General features: G+C 37.6%; 1 pseudogene; it reads right to left on the reverse strand.

Moving 5' to 3' along the window:
• Positions 1–964: 964 nt before the first annotated feature.
• On the reverse strand, positions 965–1,665 carry LOC110147936 (large ribosomal subunit protein eL19-like; annotated as a pseudogene).
• Positions 1,666–20,614: the final 18,949 nt, after the last annotated feature.

Here is a 20,614-nt window from a genome sequence, read left to right on the forward strand (position 1 = left end):
ACAGCGTTTCCCCAGCCCAGCTTGCCCCGTCCGATCGTCCCCCACGGCAGCCACCTTCACAGAACGAGGGCAGGAGTAAGTGTGGTCCAGGTCAGCGTCCCAGAGACTTGAGGCCAGGGAACCTCGTCCAGACCACCGGATCCCATGCAAGTAACATCAGAGGCTGGTTCAGCAGAGACTGGGATCTGAGTTGGGCTCGGAATCCACTTTCAAGAACACTACTTTGCAGGGGTCACCAAGGCTCACCTGTGGGCATCTCCATCCAGAATGCTGTGGCCCCAAGGAGAACACAGGATGGCGGAAAAGGTCCCCTCTGCCTCCACCAGGCACCCGCGCCAGGAACTAGCTGGCATCACGGCCACCACACTGCAGGGAGACCGAAAGCTGCCTATCCACATGGGTCTACAATGACGTGACGCACCAGCAAGCGTGCTCTGCGATGTCAGAGGTCACGACCTGTGACCCGTGACATCAGAAGCTGCGCCCTGGGTCGTCGGAGGACGCACGTAGTCTCAGCCTCGTGTGTTTCCACCTCTATGAAGATGAAGCTTCTGGGAAGTCCATGCGGGCTTGGCGAGCTGCTTGTGAAAGAGCCATCGACTCCTTGGAGCTGGAGGCTGCCCCTCTTCGAGGAGTCGAGCACCCTGGCCCCCATAACTTGCTGGCTCCAGGCCATCAGGGGTCTCATCTTCTCGTCCACCTAAGGTCGGTGATCCAGAACAGTGAGGGTGGTGGGCAGTTGTGGACGCCTGGGCTCAGAGTGGAGGGGAGGACAAAGAAAACCCACCAGGGTCGCAGCCCCCAGTGTCCTTACTCTATTTAGATTCCACTAAAATGACACCTGCAGACTGCTTTTCCACCTTGAAGTCCCCAAGGCCAATGCTTTTAGGGTAAGGGAATTAGAGAAAGCGCGGTTTGGAGAAAGAAGGAGCCCGGCGCTTTAAACAGATCACCTTTATTTATTTATTTATTCTTTTCAGATAGAGGCTTGTCTTTTATTGAATGAGTGATCTATGCAATTGCCAAGGCCACTATGTACAGAGAAGAGGGGGAGAACTTTATTTCTTGGTCTTTTCCTCCTTGAACAGAGTCTTGATGATTTCCGTCTTCTTGGCCTGGAGCCGCTCTTCCCGGCGCTTGCGGGCTTCCTTGGTCTTAGACCTGCGGGCCTCAGCCTGGTCCGCCAGAAGCTTCTTGCGAGCCTTGTCTGCCTTCAGCTTGTGGATATGTTCCATGAGAATCCATTTGTTTTTGAACATGTTACCCTTCACCTTCAGGTACAGGCTGTGATACATGTGGCGGTCAGTCTTCTTAGATTCACGGTATCGTCTGAGCAGCCGGCGCAGAATTCTCATCCTCCTCATCCAGGTTACCTTCTCAGACATTCGAGCATTGGGAGTACCCCTCGCTTACCTATACCCATATGCCTGCCCTTCCCGCGAGCCAAGGTGTTTTTCCGGCATCGAGCCCGGGAATGGACAGTCACAGGCTTCCGGATGATCAGCCCATCTTTGATCAGCTTCCGGATCTGCTGGCGGGAGTTGGCATTGGCGATTTCATTAGTCTCATTGGGGTCCAACCAGACCCTCTTTTTGCCACAGCGAAGGACGCTGGAGGCAAGCCTCTTCTGAAGCCTGAGCATACTCATGGCCGCGGCCTCAGCGGCGAAAGGTACAGATCTTTAATGAGGCAAAAAGGGCGGCAGTCAGATTAGTGAGCTGCTGCACTAACCCAAGAAAAGAATAAGTATATATAGGCATATGTGTGGAAATCTGTCTTAAGGGGGCCTGTTCTCCAAGATTGTTTAGTTATCTTTTAAACTTTGGGGCAAGGAATTCAGGAGATCAGCCTGAGGCTGGGACCCACTGGGAGCTGGGCATAGTCAACCTTGGTGTCCATTTTTTCTTCCCTGAGAGAGTTCTTTGTATAGAATGGTGGGGAGGACCCTGAGGGGAGTTTTAACTCCAGGCTATTTTGAGCCGTGTTAACTTTCCTTCAGTGTTCATCCTTCTCCACTTTCTCCACTCGTTAGGAAACCTTTTTATTGTGAGAAATATAAAATGTACCATTTCAAACATTAAAAAATTGTTGAGTGACTGCTGTTAACACATCATTAAAAAATTAAGTTGAAGTTACAAGAGTGAGAAAACTTAAATAAAATACTTTAAATGATCTTCAACAATTGAAATCCATTGTAAATGGGCTTACATTTTGGTTACTAATCAAACGTCTGTATCTGCTATTTAAAGGAAAGAATATATTTATAAATCAAAGAGACACAAAATGTGCTATTCAGAATTATTTTATGTGCAAGTTAACTAAGAGTTTTCAGATATATTTACAAAAACTCAATTTAACCAGCTTAAAGTATAGTGGTAATTGATTGGCTTACACAAACAGAAAACCAAAAGTTAAATCAGGTAAGAAGTTACCTGGCTGAAGATTTTTAAAAAGTAATAATTTATTTTCAGTTTTCCCCTATGCCTTTCAAATGATTTTTTCAGCAGTTGGCTGCTATTAGCTCCTGTGGCCTAAAACTTTCTTGCTTAGGTCCAGTGGGGAGAGAATATTTCACTTCTAAAACCACAGAGAGAAGAGTGAAGAACTTGCCCTCCCACATTCCCACTAAACATTTTCAAAATTAGCCATGGCTGAATTGGGTTGTATGACAGTCCCTGAAGCCAAGTGTTTAATTGAAACCTTGGCATTGAATCTGAGATTGGAATGAATGTCACTGAAATAGCTTTGTTTCAACAAGAGAGGAGAGATTCCCCAAGAGATATCCCCAAGTTACAATTCGATTGGCAGATATGGGATGAATGCTGGGCAGCAAAATCTTGTGTCTGCTACACAGGTTTAGTCTCTTTTGGGTACTTTGGCTTGTATGTCCTTATTTATTGCTAATCATAAAGTAAAAATGTTGCCACTAATAGTTTTGAGGGGATACAAGGGAAAAGTTCACTAAGGAATTCTGAAGCATTCTTAATGTTACTGGATTTCTTTTTCCTGTCTAGAATATAGTAAAAGAGAGATGGGAATTCTTGAGAAGTTCCCAGAAAGCAACAGCACAAAAGTACTCACTCACTAGAGAATAAGACTTGTAGAAAGAATTAGAAGAAATTTAATCTCTATAAGAGATATAGCTAATTTAGTCATTTTAAGTGTTGGAAGCATTAGCTTAACTAGCCTTGTTTATCCTATTCTTCCATCCCAAATTCCTACTCACATGCTACTTGATACCTACAGGCTGTGTTCTAGCATAGTACACATATCAGGTAATAGTAATTATAATAATAAAAGTTCAGTATTTGAGCACTCATGCATTATTTATTTATTTTACTAAGAACTTTATGTCAATTAAGTTGTTTTCTCATTGGAACAACTTTAATTCATCTTACATAAAAAAAATGAAATTGATGAGTTTTTAATACTTGCACAGAATTCTGAAAGCTAGTGAGTTTATAGCAGCAGAATTTCATATCAGATCTTTCAGGCTGCAATAAGTATGATATCTCTCATAATTACTGGATGCTGCTATTTGCCTAGAGTGCTTATCACATTTCCTGGATTTCCTGTTATTTATTTGCAACCATTTTAGTCCACTGGTTTTTCATTGACAGTTTAATATGTGTATATAGAGTACAGTTACAATATACAGGATGCTGGGCATCTAAGATGGATAAGATAAGGCTACTGCCCTTAGGAAAGACACAATTTGTTGTGAAATACAAGAAGGTAAACAGATGCATAAATATTATGTGACTGATGAAATTCTTTTAATTGTAGATTATGTAATTGTACTCATTATCCCACTGAGAACAACTAGAAAAGCTGAAAAAATATAAAAGTTGTTCTTAAAGACATCAGAGTACTAAACAGGCAACAGAAGAAAAGGATCTCTGAAGTAAAGTAACATTATTTGAATTTCAAGTTATTTCTACTCATTTTCATATATAAAATTTGGCACTCAATAGTTGGGAATACAATGGAAAGCAGAAGCTGTTATTAAAAATAATAAAATGTAACTGCATAAGATGCAGATAAACAAGAAAACAGACACAGGTGAATATTTTAAAACATGTGAATGAAATCAGATATTATAATTAGAACTCAGCCTGAAGCATGTAAACAATAATTTGAGATGGAAGAATCAGGATGAACAGGGCTAACAGCTAATATTACTGTATATGATAAAGTGAAAGATTAACACTGAATAGTTGAAAAAGAAATATGTCTAAAAATACAGCTCAACTTAAGCACTAAGTTATGAATTTAGCAGTAGAAAACTTTAAACAGCTGAGGGAGGATTTAGATATCTGTGGTAGGTCAGAAAACATAACTTGAGTGAAGTGCAGTCAGGAAGGAAAGCTGGGAAGAGGGAGGAACTAAGGTTATAGTTACAGTAAAGTCCAACCCGAGCCAAAGAGAGCTCAGGGATATAGGCTTTCATATTTATACATCAGTTGTTCTTGAACCAAGAGCTGTCTGGGCAAGCATGGTAGGCGAGGGATCTTACTATAGGTGTAGACAGAGAAGTGCAGCCCCAGATACCTGGGGGCTGTGCTTTGCCGCAAGTCCTGGGTGCAGGTGATAGAAAACAAAGCCAAAAAGCTAGGGAGCAGAGTGTCAATGTAATGTAAGAGAGCCAAAGCAATTAGCAGAAATACCGGCAATGTTTGCTAAAAATGGGTGTCATCTTGAGGAACACGATCTTGAGAAAAATGATTAAATCATACAGATCACCCAAATAGAAAGAAGCAGTCCCCAGTTAATCTGAATGAAAAAGCATTTGACTGGCTGAGAGGAGAGGTTAAGAGGGGAGGGTAACTGGCAGATAAAGGGAATGCTCACAGTTTGATAAATCATGGGCAGGAACTTTAGATAGAGTTCCTCTTTATTTTCTTTCCATATACTCTGTGCCTACAGCTCTTGAAACATTGAATTTTATATATATATCTATATCTATATATATATAGATATAGATATAGATATAGATATCCCTGAGATAATGAGACATTATCAATTAATTATATACAAAATATAGATCACTACACAGAATGAACTAATCAAAAACGAACTATGTTGACATCTTTAATTGCAGAAAGTAGTTTTGTGCACAGGTGGGTCATACCATTATAAGACAACTTACTTTATAATAAATAAGTAAACAGTAACTTTGCAAGTATCAAAGGGTGTTGTGAGAACTTACATAAATAAAACAGTGTGATAAATAATAACTAAAAGAGGATGTTGAGTGGCAGCAGGGCTTGTGACCTTGCCCCCACAGACTTTTCTATAAGTGAGGCTTTTCTCCATCTTAGTTCCTATTCCTTTTCTGGGCTTCGATCTTTAAACTTTCAGGTGAATTTGTGAACTTTCAGAATGTTTGCAGTAAGTTTCTTTCCTTGCTAAAATAATCCAAGATATCTTAAAGCAATTTTGACCAAAGTAGAAACCAATCCTCCACCTCAAAAAAAAGACGTGCAGTGTTTTAGAAGAGAGGAAAATACTACTGTTTCTGGAACTATATTATTCAGTGAAAGCAGTTCCAAAGAAAAAGATAATCTGTGTATTTGTTGGTGGGTGGTGAGTTAAATTGTGCTTACGAATAACAGAAACACAAGAAATAATTTTTGAGAAGAAAATGTAATTGGCATATGTAAATGAGTAAATTAGAAAAGAAAAAAAATTAATAAAAGAGTTTGGGAAAATTTAGATAGCCCAATACAGCCCAATAATAATAAAAGTGGTAACATTATGATTAACTACATACAAAAGAAGTTAACAGAAGTGGAATAAAGTACTTTGCCTAAATTTTTCAAGTAATACAGAAGTGTGACCTCAGCGAAAATGGTGGAATAAGTTCCAGAAATTCTTTTCTCCGCCAAAAAAAAAAAAAAAAAAACCGGCAACTTTTCCAAAATTCTGAAAACTAACCACCATAAGCAGCAGTCCTGAAGAGTATTTATTTAAAAAAAAAAATTGTGGACTCTAAATGAGAACAGTGAGTTTTATGGCATTTCAGTTTGCCCCATTTCCAACTCTCCCTCCAATTCTGTAGTATTCTTGAAAACCAGAAAGTTGAATTCAGGATGAAAACCAGCAGCCTGGCAGCCCCTAGGGTGGGGGGTAGGGGGCAGAGTAGGAATGGAGTTTCTTCAGAACCATGTTCCCTGAAAGACTGCTTGCAAAGCTGCCTTTTATTTGACAGACCAAGCTCACCAAGTGCTTGTTTTTGAGGAATCATTCATCAAAACAAATGGAAGGAAATGTTGAACTGCTGCCTTAAGTGGTAGATAACAGTTGAGACAAACTATAGGCTAACTAAAAAGCTTAAAAGGAAAAATATGGAGAGTGAGACATCCAGAGAGGGCTTTGATAAGCTACAGCATATTCTGGAGATTTGGCCACATGTATGGGCTAGGCTGTGTACATGCCCAAACTGGACATACTCATAAAACACTTGAAGAGACACTAAGGTCTCACCTTGGCTAACCTGAGGCTCCATGCCGGCAGGAAGTGAAGGCTAAGTTGGAGTAGTAAACTGCTTTGGGTGGTCGTTGAAGGTGAATTTTAATATGGAGACAGAGACCCTTGGTAATAAACAGGAAACTTGTGGATTTCAGGCATCTTACAAAATCTTTTTTCAGTCTCTGACAGACCATTAAGCTAATTGAACACACCTTGGTGGCCACATAAGCGCAGAATACAGACTTGACATGATTACTTCAGTAACATTATTAAATAAACAAACAACAACAAACAGAAACCAAAACAAGTCCTGGAGACGTGGAAGAAGCTACTTAATGAAGTTGCCATGTTGTGACCTTGAAAACATCCAATTTTTAACCAAAATTTGCAAGACTTGCACAGATAAGAAATGATGATCTCAAGACCAAAAGAAAAATATAAACAGTCCACAAAAATAAAATAGTCCATAGGAATCATCTTAAGAGGAAGCCCAGATGTGGACTTAATGAGACAAAGATTTTAAAGCAGTGATTTTAAGTTATGTTCATAGGAAAAAAAAAAGAAAAAACTGAAAACTAAAGAAACATATAAGAACAGTTTCTCACCAAATACAGAATTTTATCTGAGATATAGAAACTATAATTTTAAGAAGTTAAAATAACAGATGGCTAACAAACACATGAAAAGATGCTCAACATCACTCATTATCAGGGAAATGCAAATCAAAACCACAATGAGGTACCATTACATGCTAGTCAGAATGGCTGCTATCCAAAAGTCTACAAGCAATAAATGCTGGAGAGGGTGTGGAGAAAAGGGAACCCTCTTACACTGTTGGTGGGGATGCAAACTAGTACAGCCACTATGAAGAACAGTGTGGAGATTCCTTAAAAAACTGGAAATAGAACTGCCATATGACCCAGCAATACCACTCCTGGGCATACACACCGAGGAAACCAGATCTGAAAGAGACACGTGTACCCCAATGTTCATCGCAGCACTGTTTATAATAGCCAGGACATGGAAGCAACCTAGATGCTCATCAGCAGATGATTGGATAAGAAAGCATGGTACATATACACAATGGAATATTACTCAGCCATTGAAAAGAATACATTTGGATCAGTTCTAATGAGATGGATGAAACTTGAGCCCATTATACAGAGTGAAGTAAGCCAGAAAGATAAAGACCAATACAGTATACTAACACGTATATATGGAATTTTAAAATATGGTAACGATAACCCTATATGCAAGACAGAAAAAGAGACACAGATGTTTAGAACAGACTTTTCGACTCTGTGGGAGAAGGTGAGGGTGGGATGATCTGAGAGAATAGCATTGAAACATGTATATTATCAAGTGTGAAACAGATCACCAGTCCAGGTTGGATGCATGAGACAAGTGCTCAGGGTTGGTGCACTGGGAAGACCCAGAGGAATGGGATGGAGAGGGAGGTGGGAGGGGGGATCAGGATGGGGAACACATGTAAATCCATGGCTGATTCATGTCAATGTATGGCAAAAACCACTACGATGTTGTAAAGTAATTAGCCTCCAACTAATAAAAATAAACAACAACAAAAAAAGAAGTTAAAATAATTCATTAGAGATGTTTAGCAAAATCAGAAAAAATTTAAGATATATCAGCTGAAATTATCCAGGCTAAGAAACAGAAAGAAAAAAAAAAATGAAGATGAACACAACCTATGAGATACTGGGACACCATCAAGCATGCCCACATAGGTAAAATTCGAGTCCCAGAAAGAGAGAAGAGGAAAAAAAGATGTAGAAAACATATTGAAAAAATAAATAGTGGCCAAAGCCATCCCCAATTTGATGAAAAAACTAATCTGTATATCCAAAGACCTCAACAAACTCCAAATAGAATAGATTCAAAGAAATTCACATCTAGAAACCTCTTAATAAGATTATCAAAGGCAAAATTTGTAGGATGTAAAATAGATAGCCAATGGGAATTTGCTGTATGGCTCAGGAAACTCAAACAGGGGCTCTGTATCAACCTAGAGGCATGGGATGAGAGAGAGATGGGAGGGAGCTTCAAAAGGGAGGGGATATATGTATACCTGTGGCTGATTCATGTTGATGTTTGACAGAAAACAGCAAAATTCTGTAAAGCAATTATCCTTCAATAAAAAATAAGTTAATATAAAAAAAAAAGTTTCAGGACCATGAAAAGAGCAAGAGAGAAGTGATACCACGTATAAGAGATTTTCAATAAGATTGACAATTTTTTTAAGAGCCAGAAAGAACTGGATTGACATTCTTGAAGTCCTTGAATAATGTCAGTCAATAGTTCTGCATCCAACAAAACATTCTTCCAAAAATAAAGGAAAGCTTAAGACTTTCTCAGATCATTGAAAATTGAGAGGATGTGTCACTAGCAGACATGATGAACTAGAAATAAAAGGAGTCCTTTATGTTGAAATGAAATGACATTGGATAACAACTTAAATCAATAGGCCAGAGTATTTGGTCACACTGAGGGCCCTTTGAAAAGGCTATACCAATGGTTCATGGATCTCCTCAGCTCCTCAGCTATTACAGATGAAGGAGGTAACAGAAATGTGATTATCCAAGAAATATCTCTGAAGGAGACCATTTTCTAAGAGGTGAACCCACATTTTATACACAAAAGACAGACAAGAATCTTGAAAATTTTATACCAGCAGGAAAGCTGCCAGCTTGAAAAGCAAGGTCTAAGGTACAAAGTATGAAACGAAAGAGGACAGTTGTACTCCCCAAATTCTTCAGGTAAAAAAACAACTTGATAAAAATCTACTTGGCTTCTGTAGATATGTAGATATGTAAATATATGCTGTCTGTCAAGAAACATAAAAGGTGGCTTAGAGAGTGGGACCACAAGTCTAAATGGCCGAGCTACAAACCACAGAAGGTTATTTTGTTATTTCTAAGATATGATGGAATTTGGTTGGAAAATTGTGACTGGTGACTTAATGTTTTCTGTCATTGTCTCTCTTTTGAGTACACATGTTTACAGCTGTTATACTATGCCTGTCCCATCAAGGTACTTTGAGAATAAATAACTTATTTTCTACTTTTATGAGTAGATGGATAGAGAGGACTTCTAATTTTGGATGGATTACACTGGATCTTTACCTGTTGGTAATTAGATGATTTAGATGGGAAGATTAGGAATTTCTGATCTAGTGAAACTTAGTTGTATTTTCCATTTGTGTTGATAGTGGAATATGATGACATTTTTGTTGACTGTCATGGAGCAATCATATTTTCTGTGTGGGTTGAATGTGAATTTTCAAGGATAGCAGTGCAGACTGTAGTAGTTGAATAATGCCCCCTAAAAGTCATATGAAAATGCTGAGGACCCAGGATAACCTAACCAACTTGAAAAACAGTAACAAAGTTGGAAGATTCACTAGCAAAACTTCAAAAATAACTATGCAGAATTTTGTACCTCATCATTTACAATCTCAACTGTTTTATATTGTATTAAATTAGTTGCATTATAATTTTGAATGCAATCTCTCTTATTGTTCAGTTGCTAAGTCATGTCCAATTCTTTGCAACTCCATGGACTGCGGCACACTTGGCTCCCCTGTGCTTCATTAACTCTCGAAGTTTGCTGAAATTCCTGTCCACTGAGTCAGTGATTCTGTCTAACCATCTTATCCTCTGCTGCCCCCTTTTCCTTTTTCCTTCAATCTCCTAGCATCAGGGTCTTTTTCAGTGAGTCGGGTCTTCACATCAGGTGGCCAAAGTGTAGGAGCTTCAGCTTCAGCATCAGTCCTTCCAATGGATATTCAGGGTAGATTTCCTTTAGGATTGACTGGTTTGCTCTCCTTGCAGTCCAAGGGACTCTCAGAAGTCTTCTCCAGCACCACAGTTTGAAAGCATCAATTCTTTGGTGCTCAGCCTTCTTTATGGTTCCAGCTCTCACACTCATGCATGACTACTGGAAAAACCATAGCTTTGACTATATGGATGCTTGTTGTCAGAGTGATTATCTCTGCTTTTTTGTCAGCAAAGTGATATTACTGTCTAGGTTTGTCATAAATTTCCTTCCAAAGAATAATTGCCTCTTAAGTTCTTGGCTTCAGTCACCGTCCTCAATGATTTTTGGAGCCCAAGCAAGTAAAATTGGTCACTGCTTCCACTCTTTCTCCTTCTATTTGCCATGAAGTGATGGGACCATATGCTGTGATCTTAGTTTTGTGAATGTTGAGTTTTAAGCCAGCCTTTTCACTCTCATCAAGAGGCTCTTTACTTACTCTTCACTTTCTGTCATTAGAGTGGGTATCATCTAAAAAATTCTTAGAAGAAATGGGAATAGCAGACTATATTACCTGTCTCCTGAGAAACCTGTATGCAGGTCAAGAAGCGACAATTAGAACTGGACATGGAACAACTGGGTCAAAATCGGGAAAGTAGTATGACAAGGCTTTATATTGTCACCCTGCTTATTTAACTTCTGTGCACAATACATCATGCAAAATACTGGGCTGAATAAATCACAAGCTAAGATTGCTGGGAAAAATAACAACAATCTTTCTAAACATATCTTAATGAAACCATTATGCCCTTAGGAATTTAACTAACTAAAGAAAATAGAGAATATAATGCCAAAATACATGCATTAATAAGCAAATGAATAAAATGAGTACATTAGTAATAGAAACAATACTAATACAACTATCACTTGTTACCGTTACTAGATGTTGAGATTTCAGTTGAATTTGAACTGACTTGTACATTTATTATATCAGAAATCTATATTTCCTTCATGTCAGTGGTAAAAAGCTAGAGACTCAGATATCCATCCATCTGAAGAAAAGTTATGACCAACCTAAATAGCATATTAAGAAGCAGAGACATCACTTTGCCAACAAAGATCCATCTAGTCAAAGCTTTGGTTTTTCCGGTAGTCAGGTATGGTTATGAGAGTTGGACTATAAAGAAAGTTGAGTGCTGAAGAATTGATGCTTTTGAACTGTGGTGTTGGAGAAGACTCTTGAGAGTCCCTTGGACTGCAAGAAGGTCCAACCAGTTCATCCTAAAGGAAATTAGTCCTGAATATTCATTGGAAGGACTGATGTTGAAGCTGAAACTTCAATACCTTGGCCACCTGATGCAAAGAACTGACTTATTTGCAAAGACCCTGATGCTGTGAAAGATTGAAGGCCAGAGGAGAAGGGGGCAACAGAGGATGAGATAATTGGATGGCATCACTGACTCAATGGACATGAGTTTGAACAAGCTCCAGGAGTTGGTGATGGATACGGAAGCCTAGTGTGCTGCAGTCCATGGGGTCGCAAAGAGTCAGACATGACTGAGTGACTGAACTGAACTGAAATGATCCTTCTTTTTAGTTAGACCATTTTCCCTAACTGCCATCTGAAAAGAGAATTGTTCTTATATTAAAGATAGTTGAATAAATCTAAAGAACCAGAAGAACAAATACAGTATATCATACCAGACTATTTTCCTAATTTACAAAGTGAAGTATATTGGTTGGTTTAATCACTAAGTCATGTCTCCACTAAATATTGACTCTTGTGACCCCATGGACTGTAGCCCACCATGTTCCTCTGTTCATGGGATTTCTGAGGCAATAATAAGGGAGCAGGTTGCCATTTCCTTCTCCAGGGGATCTTCCCAACCCAGTGATCAAACCCGGGTCTCCTGCATTGGCAGGCAGATTCTTTACTACAGAGCCACCTGGGAAGACCCCTCACCCAAACTACATTGCATATATTTTTATATGTTTTTATAGCAGTATTTTTCTTCCCATTGTTTGCCATGAGTTTCAACATGAATAAAGGAAATTCAGCTCTTTTGTTTGTTCTTAAAGGTTTGTATGAAAGTGAAAGTGTTAGTCCCTCAGTCACATCCAACTATTTGTGACCCCATAGACTATAGCCCACCAGGCTCCTCTGTCCATGGTATTCTCCAGGCAAGAATACTGGACTGGGTTGCCATGCCTTAGGAAAAGATTTGCATAGGTAACAGAATTTATACAATTTAGGTATGTTAGCTGAAGGTTAGAAATCCTTTGATATGTTTTATGAGTCACATTTCTATTGTTTATTTTCCAGTCAGTTTTATTCTCTCTTATGTTTGACATGAGCTTTGAAATTTAAATATTACTTTATTACACTAACTCTGTTTCTTTCTAAGCTCTGAGAATCAGTTTACAGAATATAAGTATGATTTATATTCTTGATTTAAAGGATGTTTAAATTAAATCATATACACCTAAATATTTCTTATAAAAGTTTTCTAGAAATACTATATTTACAAATAATTCACAAAAGTAAGCATTTCTTTTGTATGCATGCATGCTTAGTCGCTTCAGTCATGTCCAACTCTCTGAAACCCCATGGACTATGGCCTGCCACTCTCCTCTGTCCATGGGATTCTCCAGGCAAGAATACAGGAGTGGGTTGCCATTTTTTTTTTTTTTAATTTCTTTTAAGCACAAGTAAATTGTTCAGTTTTTCCTAAATCAGTGTAAATATTTTAATACCTTATGGGGCAAGGTCTACCTCACTTTTCTAATGTTTTTCTAAGATTTTTAATGTAGATATTTTATTGACTTTCACTTCTAGAAAATTGTAAATATCTTATTAAATTTTATGAAAAAGTCTGGAATTTTTGAGTATTTCAATGAATTTTGTATTAATTTTGGAAACAAATGGGTGTATCCAATACCAATGTAGATGTAGATTTCTGTTTTGGAAAGTTTTATTTATGTTGTTTAGCTAAGTTTTATAATTTCTGCCATTTGTTATTAATTTTATTGCTATGCATTTGATAAAGTACCTTCCTATTGTGAATGGGACTTTTTTTCCTTTGCATTTTCAATTGTTTTACATTTTGGTTGTTTCAAGTGTCAGTTTGAAGGATGTGCATGTTATCTGCTCCTGGAAATCTTGGAATAAATTGCCTGAAAATGTTCCTGAAATACTCTAAAGGGTCATTTTTTTCTGTCTCTCTGCTAGAGTGGTCTCCTTGGATTTTTGCATGCTTTTAATCAAGTTTGATATATTTAATTTTTCATTCTCTGGTTTTCTAGGAAATCATAGGGAGTCATCTATCTTTTGGTTAGAATTTATATATTTTATTTATAATATACTTTTCTCTTTTAAGAGAAATTTAGATAATACACATTTCTCTTTTTAGAATTGGTACACAGGAAAACAGACTTTTTTTAAGTGAGAATTAGACTTCTTAAAAAATATATATTTTTCAGTTTAGAATCCCTTACTGGTCTTCACTGGAAATGACAGAATTCATTTTGTGACCTGAGACTTCATCTTCTGGCACTCATGAAGGGTTGATCACTTTGTTACCTGGCAGCATCTGGCTGCTAAACCAGCTGGCATCCTCTGGGACTTGACTAATGCCATATCCAGTGGCCTGGCAATCAGATTTTGCCTTTTCCTGCTTTCACTCTTGACAGTTAAATTCCTTGCTGAGTTTACCTAGTGAGGAAATGACACCTAATAATACGGTGAGAGTAATCTCAATGCATTATTACCTGTCACTTGCCTTTGTTGCTAAACTGTAGATTGAGACCTTTTCTGACTGCTGGTTTCTGAGCTCTCTGACCTCAGCAAGAACAAAGTGCAGAAGTCCAGAACATTCTAGACTGTGACTCAAAATGAGTATATAGCCCTCTTTCAGAGGGGACCAGCTGGGCTCATAAATGGAAATGTTTTAGGGTTGTCTAGAGTCCCTTGGACTGCAAGGAGATCCAACTAGTCCATCCTAAAGGAGATTAGTCCTGAGTGTTCATTGGAAGGACTGTTGCTGAGGCTGAAACTCCAATACTTTGGCCACCTCGTGCGAAGAGTTGACTCATTGGAAAAGACCTTGATGCTGGGAGGGATTAGGGGTAGGAGAAGAAGGGGATGACAGAAAATGAGATGGCTGGATGTCATCACCAACTCGATGGAATGAGTTTGAGTAAACTCCAGGAGTTTGTGATGGACAAGGAGGCCTGGTGTGCTGTGATTCATGGGGTCGCAAAGAGTCAGACATGACTGAGTGACTGAAATGAACTGAACTGAACTGATACTTAGTATGCCCTGGTAGGGGGCTTGGCAACCCATTCCAGTATTCTCACCTGGAGAAACCCCATGGACACAGGAGCCTGGCAGGCTACAGTCCATGGGATCGTGAAGAGTCAGGCACGACTAAGCGACTAAGCACGTACTTAGTATGTGCTCTTATTTTTGGCCCAAGTACATACAGAGACTTGGGTCACAAATAACAATGAAACCCTCTTGAACTCCAAGGATTCCATAAAGTAGGAATAACTTGTAGAGAACTGTAAGCAATTCTGTATTCTGGAAACTTGTCCTAAGCAAAGATCTGTTGATCTGGAATATGTCAAGAGAGACATCCTACAATCTGCTTTTTATTCTGTCTGAACACTATACTCCAATAAAAGTTAATTAAGAAAATTAAAAAATATATATATAATTTAAAATTGATAACACTGTCATTTAAATTAGGAGAATGATATAACAGTCCTTGCAATATAGACCACTTTGTTTTCCCTGATTAGATAAAAGTGGGAAAATTTATCTTACTAGATTGGTTCATTAACTAACCACACAGATATTTTTTCAAAGAACTTGGTTGTCCTAGATTTTTATAGATACTTCTCAGGTTCTGATATACTACTATATGTCTCTATGCTTCTGTACCTGTAGAGGCAGCCAAAGATATTTTTATTTTTGAGAATGGAATTTCATCTAATCAAACTAGATAAAATTATAAAAAAATTCTCTAGGCCAGGTATAAAGGTATCTAGTTTGATATTTCTTTCTCCCTTTGTTTAGAAAAGCAGTTTGTGAATACTCTGGTCCTATTTCAAAAGAATAAGCAGAAATCTCAATTTATTGTTTTGATTTTTGGATCATAATTCCATTTCCTTTGCTTAGCATGTATTTACTCTTTTGTATACTGCCTGATGACTTTGTGTTCAATTAGTGTTGTAATCATTTCACTAATATTTTCTGCACTCAGTTTCATTAAGATTTCTCCATAAATGTAATTTTTCTCTAATTTATTCATGTTTTATTGTATGCTTTTTATTTCTCTACTTGTTTATCAATTTGTAATTGATTTAAAAGAACTACACATCATTTTTCATTTTTTGATAGCTTCATTTTTTTTGCCATTAATATCCACTTTCATCTGTATCAGTTTCATATACTTTCTTTTATCTTGGTGTGTTCATCAACTTCTCTCTTATTAAATAAAATTAAATATTCAGATTATTTAATTTTAGGCTTTATTCATAAGTCCAAGAGTTTATCTATAAACTTACTATTTGAAACTTCATAAAATTTAATTAAAAGTAAAAATTAATACTTAAATAAGTAGAAGTGAATATCATATTTTCTTGCTTAAATTATATTTCCAGAAGTTAAGATTCTATTTGGTGCTTATTTTCCATGCATATATATATTTGTATAAATACAATATGTGTCTAATTTTGTGCAGTACAGTTCAGTCACTCATTAGTGTCCGACTCCTTGTGACCCCATGGACTGCAGCATGGCAGGCCTCCCTGTCCATAAACAACTCATATAATTTACCCAAACTCATGTCCATTGAGTCAGGGATGCCATCCAACCATCTCATCCTCTGTTCTCCCGTTTTCCTCCTGTCTTCAATCTGTCCCAGTATCAGGGTCTTTTCCAAAGAAAAGACCTTTTTCGCATGAGGTGGCCAAAGTATTGGAGTTTCAGTTTCAACATCAGTCCTACCAGTGAACACTCAGGACTGATCTTGTTTGGAATAGACTGGTTGGATCTTCTTGCAGTCCAAGGGACTCTCAAGAGTCTTCTCCAATACCACATTTCAAAAGCATCAATTCTTTGGCGCTCACCTTTCTTTATAGTCCAACTCTCACACTCATACATGACTACTAGAAAAACCAAAGCCTTGACAAGATGGACCTTTGTTGGCAAAATAATGTCTCTGCTTTTTAATATGCTATCTAGGTTGGTCATAACATTCCTTCCAATGAGTAAGCGTCTTTTAATTTCATGGCTGCAATCACCATCTGCAGTGATTTTGGAGCCCAAAAAATAACATCTGCCTCTGTTTCCCCATCTACTTGCCATGAAGTGATGGGACCAGATGCCATGATCTTAGTTTTCTGAATGTTGAGCTTTGAGCCAACTTTTTCACTCTCCTCTTTCATTTTCACCAAGAGGCTCTTTAGTTCTTCTTTACTTTCTGCCATAAGGGTGGTATCATCTGCATATCTGAGGTTATTGATATTTCTCCCAGCAATATTGGTTCCAGCTTGTGCTTCATCCAGCCCAGTGTTTCTTATGATGTACTCTGCATATAAGATAAATAAGTAGGGTGACAATATACGGCCTTGACGTACTCCTCTTCCTATATGGAACCAGTCTGTTGTTCCTTGTCCAGTTCTAACTGTTGCTTCCTGATCTGCATACACATTTCTCAAGAGGCAGGTCAAGTGGTCTGGTATTCCCATCTCTATAAGAATTTTCCACAGTTTGTTGTGATCCACACAGTCAAAGGCTTTGGCATATTCAATAAAGCAGAAATAAATATTTTTCTGGAACTCTCTTGCTTTTTCGATGATCCAGTGGATGTTGGCAATTTGATCTCTGGTTCCTCTGCCTTTTCTAGAACCAGTTTAAACATCTGGAAGTTTACAGTTCACCTATTGTTGAAGCCTGGCTTGGAGAATTTTGAGCATTACTTTACTAGCATATGAGATGAGTGCAATCATGTGGTAGTTTGAGCATTCTTTGGCATTGCCTTTCCTTGGGATTGGAATGAAAACTGACCTTTTCCAGTCCTGTGGCCACTGCTGAGTTTTCCAAATTTGCTGGCATATTGAGCACAGCACTTTCACAGCATTGTCTTTTAAGATCTGAAATAGCTCAACTGGAATTCCATCACCTCCACTACCTATGTTCATAGTGATGCTTCCTAAGGCCCACTAGACTCCACATTCCAGGATGTCTGGCTCTAGGTGAGTGATCATACCATCGTGATTATCTGGGTCATGAAGATCTTTTTTATATAGTTCTTCTGTGTATTCTTGCCACCTCTTTTTAATATCTTCTGCTTCCGTTAGGTCCATACCATTTCTGTCCTTTATTGAGCCCATCTTTGCATGAAATATTCCCTTGATATCTCTAATTTTCTTGAAGAGATCTCTAGTCTTTCCCATTGTATTGTTTTTCTCTATTTATTTGCACAGATCATTGAGGAAGGCTTTCTTATCTCTCCTGGCTATTCTTTGGAACTCTGCATGCAAATGGGTTTATCTTTCCTTTTTTCCTTTGGTTTTCACTTCTCTTCTTTTCACAGCTATTTGTAAGGCCTCCTCAGAGAGCCGTTTTGCTTTTTTGCATTTTGATATAATAATAGCTATTTTATAATAATAGATGTTTTGTAGTGCTTACTGAATTATTGTTATTTTTTCAATTTTATTATATTGGGACTCTTATTTAATGTGAATCTATAAAGATCAGCCTTATTAATTTGCAGTATACATACTAATTTTTGTCATATTTGTATATGTTTAGGTTATTTCAATTACTTTGTCATTGCAAAAATGTTTCAATAATTATTCTCAAACTTAATATGTTATAACTTTCTTGTCAAATATGGTAGCAACTCGCACATGTAGCCTTTAAATTTAAATATGTTTTTTCTTTTAAAAACTGAGTCCAGATTGTCAGTGTAGTAACTACGTTTCAAGAGCTCAGTAATCAGTTCTTGCTTGAGGCCTTGATATCAGATAGAAAAGGCATACAACATTTCCACCAACTGAAGCTTCTTTTGGTCAGTTTTTATTGTACATTCTAGCAGGTATCATTATTGGAAAGGTTTCGGGTACTAAAGCTTCATGTTTAAGTGTCTGTACATTTTAAATTTGCATGCAGCCAATAAGAATGATTGTAGAATTTAGCAGTCATACTAACAATGCTTGAAAGTACCTCATTTTCCATATTTCAATCAGCAGTACATGTTACCTTTTTTTTAAAACTTTCTATTATTTTTAAATTTTTTTTCCATTTATTTTTATTAGTTGGAGGCTAATTACTTTACAATATTGTAGTGGATTTTGCCATACATTGACATGAATCAGCCATGGATTTACATGTATTCCCCATCCCAATCCCCCCTCCCACCTCCCTCTCCATCCAATCCCTCTGGGTCTTCCCGATGCACCAGCCCTGAGCATTTGTTTCATGCATCCAACCTGGGCTGGTGATCTGTTTCACCCTTGATATTATACTTGTTTCAATGCTGTTCTCTCTGAAAATCCCACCCTTGCCTTCTCCCAGAGAGTCTAAGGGTCTCTTCTGTACATCTGTGTTTCTTTTTCTGTTTTGCATATAGGGTTATCATTACCATCTTTTTAAATTCCATACATATGTGTTAGTATACTGTATTGGTCTTTATCTTTCTGGCTTACTTCACTCTGTATAATGGGCTCCAGTTTCATCCATTTCATTAGAATTGACTCAAATGAATTCTTTTTAATGATTCAGTAATATTCCATAGCATATATGTACCACAGCTTCCTTATCCATTTGTCTGCTGATGGGCATCTAGGTTGCTTCCATGTCCTGGCTATTATACACAGTGATGTGGTGAACATTGGGGTACACGTGTCTCTTTCAGATCTAATTTCCTCAGTGTGTATGCCCAGGAGTGGTATTGCTGGGTCATATGGCAGTTCTATTCCCAGTTTTTTAAAGGAATCTCCACACTGTTCTCCATAGTGGCTGTACCAGTTTGGATTCCCACCAACAGTGTAAGAGGGTTCCCTTTTCTCCACAACCTCTCCAGCATTTATTGTTTGTAGACTTTTGGATAGTAGCCATTCTAACTGGAGTGTAATGGTACCTCATTGAGGTTTTGATTTGCATTTCTCTGATAATGAGTGATGTTGAGTATCTTTTCATGTGTTTGTTAGCCATTTGTATGTCTTCTATGGAGAAATGTCTGTTTAGATCTTTGGCTCATTTTTCGATTGGGTTATTTATTTTTCTGGAATTGAGCTGCAGGAGTTGCTAGTATATTTTTGAGATTAATCCTTTGTTTCTTCATTTACTATTATTTTCTCCCATTCTTTTCACCTCGCTTATAGTTTCCTTTGTTGTGCAAAAGCTTTTAAGTTTCATTAGGTCCCATTTGTTTATTTTTGCTTTTATTTCCAATATTCTGAGAGGTGGGTCATAGAGGATCTTGCTGTGATTTATGTTGGAGAGTGTTTTGCCTATATTCTCCTCTAGGAGTCTTATAGTTTCTGGTCTTACATTTAGATCTTTAATCCATTTTGAGTTTATTTTTGTGTATGGTGTTAGAAAGCATTCTAGTTTCATTCTTTTACAAGTGGTTGACCAGTTTTCCCAGCACCACTTGTTAATGAGGTTGTCTTTTTTCCATTGTATATACTTGCCTCCTTTTCAAAGATAAGACGTCCGTAGGTACGTGAATTTATCTCTGGGCTCTCTATTCTGTTCCATTGGTCTATATTTCTGTCTTTGTGCCAGTACCATACTGTCTTGATGACTGTGGCTTTGTAGTAGAGCCTGAAGTCAGGCAAGCTGATTCCTCCAGTTCCATTCTTCTTTCTCAAGATTGCTTTGGCTATTCGAGGTTTTATGTATTTCCATACAAATTGTGAAATTAATTGTTCTAGTTCTGTGAAGAATACCTTTGGTAGCTTGATAGGGATTGCAGTGAATCTATAGATTGCTTTGGGTAGTATAGTCATTTTCACAATATTGAGTCTTCCAATCTATGAACATGGTATATTTCTCCATCTATTTGTGTCCTCTTTAATTTCTTTCATCAGTGCTTATAGTTTTCTATGTATAGGTCTTTTATTTCTTTAGGTAGATATACTAAGTGCTTTTTTCTTTTTGTTGCAATGGTGAATGGTATTGTTTCCTTAATTTCACTTTCTGTTTTCTCATTGTTAGTGTATAGGAATACAAGGGATTTCTCTGTGTTAATTTTATATCCTGCAACTTTGCTATATTCACTGATTAGCTCTAGTAATTTTCTGGTCGAATCTTTAGGGTTTTCTATGTAGAGGATCATGTCATCTGCAAACAGTGAGT

Source organism: Odocoileus virginianus, chromosome 11 (genome assembly GCF_023699985.2).
Source record: "Odocoileus virginianus isolate 20LAN1187 ecotype Illinois chromosome 11, Ovbor_1.2, whole genome shotgun sequence".
Taxonomy (NCBI): domain Eukaryota; kingdom Metazoa; phylum Chordata; class Mammalia; order Artiodactyla; family Cervidae; genus Odocoileus; species Odocoileus virginianus.